We start from the raw sequence: 9,324 nt of genomic DNA, 5'->3' as shown, positions 1-9,324 counted from the left end.
TTTAAATAGACGGTCTAATTCATAAATTCTACAAAATTTTCAATTTAATCTCATGAAATTATCGGAATAGTCTCCAAATCATTTAGTTTATCTTTTTGTATATGGATTTTAACATTGCGTTGTTGTCCTCCTCCAAGTCCCAAAGTTCCATGCCTCAACTCCCATCTTTATCTCAAGCAACTCCTACAATGCTACCTTGTTCATCCTTCTCACCCTCATGGGCCAACGGCTACACCTCACTAGCAATCCAATGAGTCCATTCAATTGAGTAGAGAGTTTTTGGCTTATATCTATTCAATTCTCTATTCTATCATTCAATCATTCATCCATCCACTCGTTGGTTCACTCGTTGGTTCATATAATCATTCATTAAATATAGAGGTTGCCTCATTGGACAGTCGACCATGTTATGAGATACTACAAATTTTTGCAACGAGATACTAAAAAATTTGCTATCCACCACCAAACACCAACTGATAATCTGGGATAGATAGATAAACCATGACAGTGGTACAAAATCCCTTCCTTTCACCCACAACTTTCATATTGTCAAATAGATTTCAGTTGCAAACTTTAAGATTTTAGAGCATCTTCCATGGACCATGAATAGGTTGGTAACGACACTGCCTTTATACAAATAGATTTCAATGGCAAACTTTATGATTTTAGAGTATCTTCCATAGAATATGAATAGGTGGGTAATCTGTATGATTTATAGTTCTCCATGACTTGTGCAAAGTAGCTTATCCATCATCCATGCAAGATTGTTCCTACTTCTACCAATCTCTATCTTTCTCTAAATGTAATCCTATCTTGAGTTTGGATTTGTTTGATCATTCTTAGTTAGGTTAGAATAGGTACTGTTGTTGGGTTAGAAAACTCAGTCTAATTTTATATTGCATTGAATTTGTGTTTCAGTCTTAGACAAAATCTTGAGGCAAAAATTGATAGTGGGTCTTGCAACTTCCAACCGAACATGAAACAAGCAAATTCCAAATTAGAAGTGCAGATTTATAGTGGAAGATTTGGATACAAATTGTTGCAAAACAACTTGATTAAACTGTTGAGATTAAAAAAATCAAGTTAGGTAGTATTGGTTCTTGGAGGGCCATTTTCACTATGGTACTGTGTCATGACTATGTATGTAGTTGGTTAGATATGACTCAATCAGCATCCATGACAAAAGATAGTTATTTTCTACTTCATTAAGAATTAAAACTGCGACCGGTTGAATTACGATGTCATAGGACTATGTGATTGGTTGATTTTACTGACAACTAAAGGATTATTTGCAATCATAGGTTTTATTCTTTAGTTTGAACATTTTATGTCGAAGAACTTTAACAATCACATTAACTACATAAAAGAACCAATAATTTTGCATCTTAGCCAATTGTTCTCAAACTTTCTCTCTTTCAAAACTTATATATGGTTTATGTAATTGGTAGTTCACTTACAACTCTTCCCTTAGATCTACTAGTTTACGATTGAGAAAATTATTTATAGGTTTCTAGATGGATTCGAAATTATTTTTAAGTTTCTAAATTTTTTAAGTTAAATAAAAAATCTTTAAAATACTAAAGAATTATATCTAGATCTCTGCCGTCCACACAGATTGATTATACAAGTTCATGTTCAGGTTATACATATTTATGTCCAAATTACACGGATTTATATTCAGATTACGCAGGTTATCTAGTTTTAATATCTGGTTATTCAAGTTCATATTCAGATTACACAGATATGTGTTTTGGTTACACAAGAATAATTTCTTAGCATTTTATGAATTTTTTATTTAACTTAAAAGATCTAGAGACTTAAAAGTAATTTTGAATTTATTTAAGAATCTATAGATAATTTTCTTTTTGCGATTCATAACTTAGTTATGATGTCTCCTTAGATCCATTTATATTGATCTCTCGATCACTTTTTCATCAATATGGAACAACATAGTACTATACCCTTATCTAGATTATCATTGACTTCCATGAAATATGGGGACGGCCCCAAATATTCTACCCCCATGCATCTCTAAATTTGTTCCATATTATTAAAAAAAAAATTTGTATATACAAAATAATATGAGAAAATCACAGAACTCTTCCTCTTCTTCCTCGGTACCATGTACAATATTTGGATCAGCCACGTTTGGTGTGGCAATAATGGCCATCCAAGCAGACTGTCCCCTTTCAGTCTTTCACGTATTGTCAGCAATGACATGCATAACATTATGCCGCAGTCCCCTTCTGATTCTCATTTGAAATAATGATAAAAAATCTATAACTTTTAAGAATATATTCATTTAAAAAATATAATACTTTTTGCCCCTTAAGTTGACTTAAATTTTTTTTTTTTTTTTTGATATCAGCAGATGCTCGTATCAATCTAGCATGAACACATCCTAAAAAATCAAAAAACAAAATATCCTACAAAACTCGGAGACAAATTTAATCTTGACATTAGGTCCAGTCATCAGTGTGCTCAGTCACGTAAAAAGTGATCCAATAAATGGTGATGTTCGTCTCTTAAAATACATATTGAGCAGACACCAGAGTGAAATCACAAAGACGGTCTAGATGTCATGAAAGAATAGGTGGGCCTCCAACTACGTTATGTCATCCCAAATTCAACCTATCATGACGGCAGAGTCTTCCTCAATGATGATCCTCTCTGTCTGTAGTTTCTGTCGGATATAGATAATGTCAGTCCAAACAACATCAAACTTAGCTTCCAAAATGGAGTTGACCTAAAATGTTTAAGATAATTTTTTTGATATAAACATCTATAGGTAGGAAATAAAGTTATGGATTGGCCGATTGAAGAGTAGTTGAGGGGTACTTATTATTACGAGAACGTCCAATGTAGTTAAGAGGTGTTTGATGGCATATTCCTGGTATCAATAGACATATTTGAGATCTTGGCCCTTATTGTCTTAGGCAACATAGTTCAGAATATTCTAAAATATCAATATACTGGTCATTCTATTTTTACCGTGTTTTCAAGAATTTTTTCCTTTTATTATGTCATATATTTTTAAATAAATTAATATCAACAATATATCTTAACGTAGTACATAATTTCAACTAAGATATCGGTATCTTGGCTCGTAAATATCAAAGGAGATATCAAAATATCTTATTCATGCCCAAAGCGAGATTTGGGTAACAGACTGGTTTGGCAACTATAACTTTTGGGCTACTAGCATGCCCCGATTGGCACATAGGTGGGAACCTAATTGTGTGGGGGAAAATCTGTGTCTGAAGTGGACAAATTAATTGAAGATATTAAATTACTCAAATAATTTTATCTTCCTATAAAAAATATTTATTGAAGAGAAAATGCGTTGAGAGCTTCATTTATAATTTTATTTTAGTGATATAAGAATTAGCCTTCTTGTTTTAGAGAAATAGAGGGGTACACTTAAATTTTAATACTTGAGATGCATCATCCTGTCATATTCCGAATCCAACATCCGGATCGGATACGTGATGACCGCACATTTCTTAGAGCAAACCCTAAAGAATATGCAAGACCAAAAATATTTCATTACAACCTCAATATCCATAATATTTAATTTCAACAATAATTCATAAAATCTTATATAATTACAAATTAAATTTCATCAATCCTCTGATCAGATACTATGACACTTTATCTATCCATCTGCTCACCCGTAAATCCAAGCCATAGCCAATCATGAGCGTCCTATATCTCTGAGAAGAAAAAGAAAGATGAAGGGGTGTGAGCTTTACAGCCCAGTAAGAATTTTCATATCACACCGATATAATAATATAATCTGAAAAGAAGAATAAGCAATAAAACATAAAATCTCATGTTCAATATCCAAAATAATTCAAAAATATCTATAAATTATCTGTCTTGTCAAAAGAGATGCATCATCATATATTAATGGGTGAAATACTTTTGTTCGATAATTATTTCATGTCGTCTTTCATTTCTCTTTTGATTATCATATGATTTTTAACATTTTTCTTTTTGGCTCTAGACTAACCAAGTCTATACCTCAGTCATCATCCGAATCAATTTTTACTTAAAAGTCTTTCAAGGCTGTCCCAGAATGAGCTCCTGACCAACTGTCCCAAGTACGAAAGTCCGTGAGAGGCTATCCCAGGCATAAGCTCCTGGCGGGCTGTCCCAGACATGAGCTCCTGACGGGCTGATCCACCTATAAGCCAGTGGAGGCTATCCCAGACATAAGCTTCTGACGGGCTATCCCAGGCATAAGCTCCTGACGGGCTATTCCATATGACAAAGCTAGTCCATACCGTATCTTTCTTTTTCATTTAATCATTATGTGTTGATTTCATCAAATCAATTTCGACTTACATTATGATCAATTTAGATATGCATATCCATATAATCATGCCATAAATCTCTAATATATATATATTGACATAATATACTCATGCTCAAAATCAAATAACAGTATCTCAGATATAATAAATTCATCGATCTCAAATCCGACGATGCAAAACCAATGATTCAAGACCAACAGTAAAATAGCATATATATAATGGTGATCACGTACAGAGATTCTTACCTTTATCGGTGATTGATCCAAACACAGAAATCAATATTTTTCTCTGATTTATGAATTTCTCTAACAAAATATTTCACTCGATATCCTATGCAGACAATCGTATCTCTTCATGATCCTGATCAAATATAAAAATCATATATGGAAAAATTATCAATAATCGATCCTAATAATACAAATCTAGGACTTCTCCTAGGATTATCCAAAATCAGAATTTATCTGAGTATCTGGACCATCCATTGGTCTACAAGACTTTTAGAGAGAGAAAATCCATGAAGAGAGAGAAAATTCTATAGAGAGAAAGTGGAGAGAGAATCTTTGTACCCTCCAAATGAAGCAATCATGATCGAGATCATCAGAGGTCCTATCAGGGTGACTTAATATGAATTAACCATGACTGATATTATAAATTTCGAATAAAGATCGGACTGGTATCGAACTACTGCACGAATTTTGAAGCAATCTCAGGTTATCTTATTTTCATCTCAAGTTTATCTTAGGGGAGTGTTGTGGGGGGTGGAGAATAATAATGTATTAATAATTTTTAAATAAAATATTTTATAATAAATAATAAAATAAAGTATATATATATACTCAAAATATTATTAAAATATCGATAAATATTTAATTTTATGTATAAATAAAAATAAGTAAAAAATATTATCTTACACCATCTACAAAATGATTTTGATTGTATAAAAATCTCGATAATCTCTTTCACATTGATACTTATGCTACCTACAATAAATAAAAATTTTATTTTAATATTTAAATAGATAAAAAAATTAAAAAAAAATCTTTACTTGAATTGCATGCAACGTTCTTTTAGATCCATTGATAATCTCTTTCACATTGATACTTATGCTACCTACAATAAATAAAAATTTTATTTTAATATTTAAATAGATAAAAAAATTTAAAAAAATCTTTACTTGAACTGCATGCAACGTTCTTTTAGATCCACAAAGTCATCAAGTATTGAATTTGAGCTAAAAGCTTCAGCAATTTCTTTTTCTATATAAATAACTAAGTTATCTGTAAGAAATTCATCTTCTATTTTATTGCGAAGCCTTGTTTTAATTATCTTCATAATCATAAATGCTCTTTTGCTTGTTGCTGTAGACACTAGAAGAGTTAAAATAAGATGAACTAATCTATCAGTAAGATAAAAAATTTTCAACTTTCCTGTTTCTACTAATCTTTGACATAATTCTGAGAGAGACATTAAATTTTGAAGCTGTGAATGATTTACTTTCTCAAAATTAAAATATTTCAATTGAAATCTCAAACTTATTTTTTCTTGATCAGTCAAATCAAGAGGATAATATTTTTTTGCATGATTACAAATATCATCAATATTAAAGAATTTATAATTAACCATCCCTTGAATCCAAAGCAGAGCTGAGAGTCTGCTCACTAAATCTATTGTTCAATTCCTACAGTTGAAAATCAATAGTAGCATTAAATATATCAAAATGATAATGGTGCTCTATAGTGATATGATCTCGTTGGCGACGATCTCTACCTTCAATATATTGTGCATCTAAATTAAGAATATCAATATCATATTTTTTAGAAAATAATATAACACTACCAAAAAAATTATTCTAACAATCTTCTTTAAGTTTTTGAATAAGGATTTTTGTGCTTGAAACTAAATACATAGCATTCAAAATATCTTGAGATTTTTGTTGTAAAGCTTGGCAAAAAATATCGATAATACCCATAATTTCTTTCATCATATGTAAAATAAATATAAATTCAAAAGATGTAATCATTTTAAGAGCTGCATTAGCATCCTCCCATTGAGCATAAGTAGATCCATCTTGCTTTAAAATTTCAAGCACATAACAAATTGCACCAAACATGTTTATAAGACTATAAATAGAATAAAAATGAGATCCCAATGAGTATCACAAGCTCATTTTAAAGTACCAACTTGATTAGCATTTCTTTCGATTTCAAGTTCATTAATAGCCAACATATATATGTGCAATTTTAGCTGCTTTAGAAGCTTGTAATTCATTATGTTGCTCACATGAAGAGCCAACAATATTGATAACAAAAGTTAAATATAAAAAGAACTCATGGACAGAAATTACCTTTCTAGATGCTGCAACCAATGCCAACTATAGCCTATGAGCAAAACAATGCACATAATATGCATAAGGATAATCATTAAGAAATAAAGCTTCTAATCTTTTCCATTCACCACACATATTACTAGCTCCATTATATCCTTGACCATGTATATTTTGAATATTAAGACCATGATGAGAAAGAATAGAAGATACTTTGTTCTTAAGAGTCAATACAGATGTGTCAGTGACATGAGCAATATCAAAAAAAATGTTCTCTTATCAAGCTATCATTATCAATAAATCTTAAGATTAGAGTTATTTGCTCTTTTTTAGACTCATCTCGTACCTCATCAACAATAATATAAAATTTAGAATCTCTAATATCCTCACGAATCTTATTATGCACTTTATTTGGAAGAACATATAAAATTTCTTTTTGAATCTTATGTGAAGTATATTTAGCTATAACAGGTGCATTTTCTAAAACAATATTTGTAACTTTATCATTGTATGAAGCTAAAAGACTAATCATCTCAAGAAAATTTCTTCAATTTTTTTAGCTACTAGTCTCGTTATGACCTTTAAAAGCACAACCTTGAAATGCAAGCCAACGAACAACTTCAATAGAAGTTTTGACTCGCAATCTATTATTTTGAATTTGTTTAGAACACTAAGTATGCATAACTTTATCTATATGTCTAGATCAATTTATTAAATCAGCACAAGACTTTAGAGCATTATTATGCGGTGAGCAAGGATCCTCTCCAATGTGATTAAGAAAAGCACATCTTTTTCCATCATTTATTTTTTTTCAATTTTCAAAACCCTTAACTATAAATACATCCCAACTAGGTCATCCACTAAATTTTATATTAAAAAGATAATAAGGAAGACAAAATGCAGCATCTTTACTAGGAGAATATTCAAGCCAAGAGATAAATTGTATAAATCAAGAAGTTTGAAAACGACAATATTGCTTTTTAGATAATGGATAATTGGGTAGTCGAAGTTGGTATGGTCCAGCTCCAAGATAAGCTCATCAAATTTTATCACATTGATTTATTGGATATTCTCACATTTATGGACGTAATCCAAAATTATGTTCTAAACAAGCAATGTCAAATTCTTCAAAAGACTGATCATGACAATGTTCTATTCTAAGAGATTTGAAAAGACGTCCTTCAGATTTTGAAATTTTAATATTAGAATTTAATAATCTATCATCTTCATTCAATTGAATATCTTTCTTTTTAAAGAAAGAATCAAAACTTTTTTGTTTTCTCATGAAACTTACAATACCTAGAAGGCTAGAATTAATCTACAAATTAGAAGTTTATCAAAAAATCTACAAATTAGAAAACTAAAAAAAAATCATAATGTTCTAAAGAGAATGTAAGTAATAGTCACCGATAGCTTCTCCTTCCTTGCTGTGGACTTTCAAAGCAAGTAAGCAATACTACAACAATCAATCTTTATCTAAAAAAAAAAGCAACAAATACCTTGCTATGGGCTGTGGCCTATGGGTTTTCAATTTTTAAAGTTTTCTTCCAAAGTTGTTGGGTCGAAGGAAGCGCAAAGAGGAGCTCAGAGAGATGGAGACTGCATTGGTTCTAGAGATGGGGCATGGAGCAAGAGAGGAGGCGATGGAGAGGACGAACGAGGCATCGAAGGACTTCAGCGAGGGATTTGAGTGGATCCATGCCTTCGCTTTTTTGTTTTCCACTTTTCTTAGATAACGAGATAAACAACAGCTCTTTGCTTTAAAGGTTTACTATTTTTAATAAAAAATTAATATATGCATTAATTATATTACTTTTTCTCAAAGTATAAGATTAAAATAATAAAAAGAGGCCATCATATATATATATATTATAAATATTTTATTTTTTGGAGGGTGTAGTTGCCCCCCCTGTCCCTCTGACCCTCCGCCCTGGACTTAATAGTGAAATATGAAATATTAATTTTATTCAAAAATTTAATTTTCTTGGTCCAAGAAAATAAAAATCTAAATTACACTTCTACCCTTCTACATTTCGAATCTTGGCTCCCGACGACTATTATCTTTCTCTCTCAAATAATATTTCTTGGATTTTGGTCTCCATTCATATCCCAATCCTTCCTTTTCATCTCGATGAAGGCCCCCTTGCCACCGAGCAGAAGAACACCGCTTTCTAAAACCTTAAACCTTTTGAAGCAATGGCTATTACCGGTTCCCAAAGAGAACATGGATCACAACCCTATGCTACTAGAATACTCTCCCTTCCAATCCTCCTGCCACCTCCTAGAAGCCCCTCATTGCTATGAACCGAGCCCCATTCCTCCAAGCATCTCACATCATAGATCTCAAAAAGTTAGCCGATTGTAATTAAAAAAATCATCTCAATCGAATGCCATATGACTAGGTTATAGCCTCTGAAAATTTAGTTTATGCTTTGGATTCTCAACGTATGGATCCCATTTTTGCATCCTATTCAGATCTATATATAGGGGTCAAAGAGGTCCAAAATATTCCACATCGAGCTCAATGACTCTTCTGATTCATAAAGCCCGACTCAAGTAGGCCTAAAATGAGATATGCTCGAATCCAACCTCGTCTAGAACATTACCTCAACAAATTGAGTACTTTGATTAATTTTAGGTTAAGCACACTTATTTGGTCCTTGTTTAATTTAGGCCTAAGATTTT

Source organism: Elaeis guineensis, chromosome 8 (genome assembly GCF_000442705.2).
Source record: "Elaeis guineensis isolate ETL-2024a chromosome 8, EG11, whole genome shotgun sequence".
Taxonomy (NCBI): domain Eukaryota; kingdom Viridiplantae; phylum Streptophyta; class Magnoliopsida; order Arecales; family Arecaceae; genus Elaeis; species Elaeis guineensis.
The sequence above is the reverse complement of the archived record's forward strand: the minus strand, read 5'-3'. Positions refer to the sequence as shown.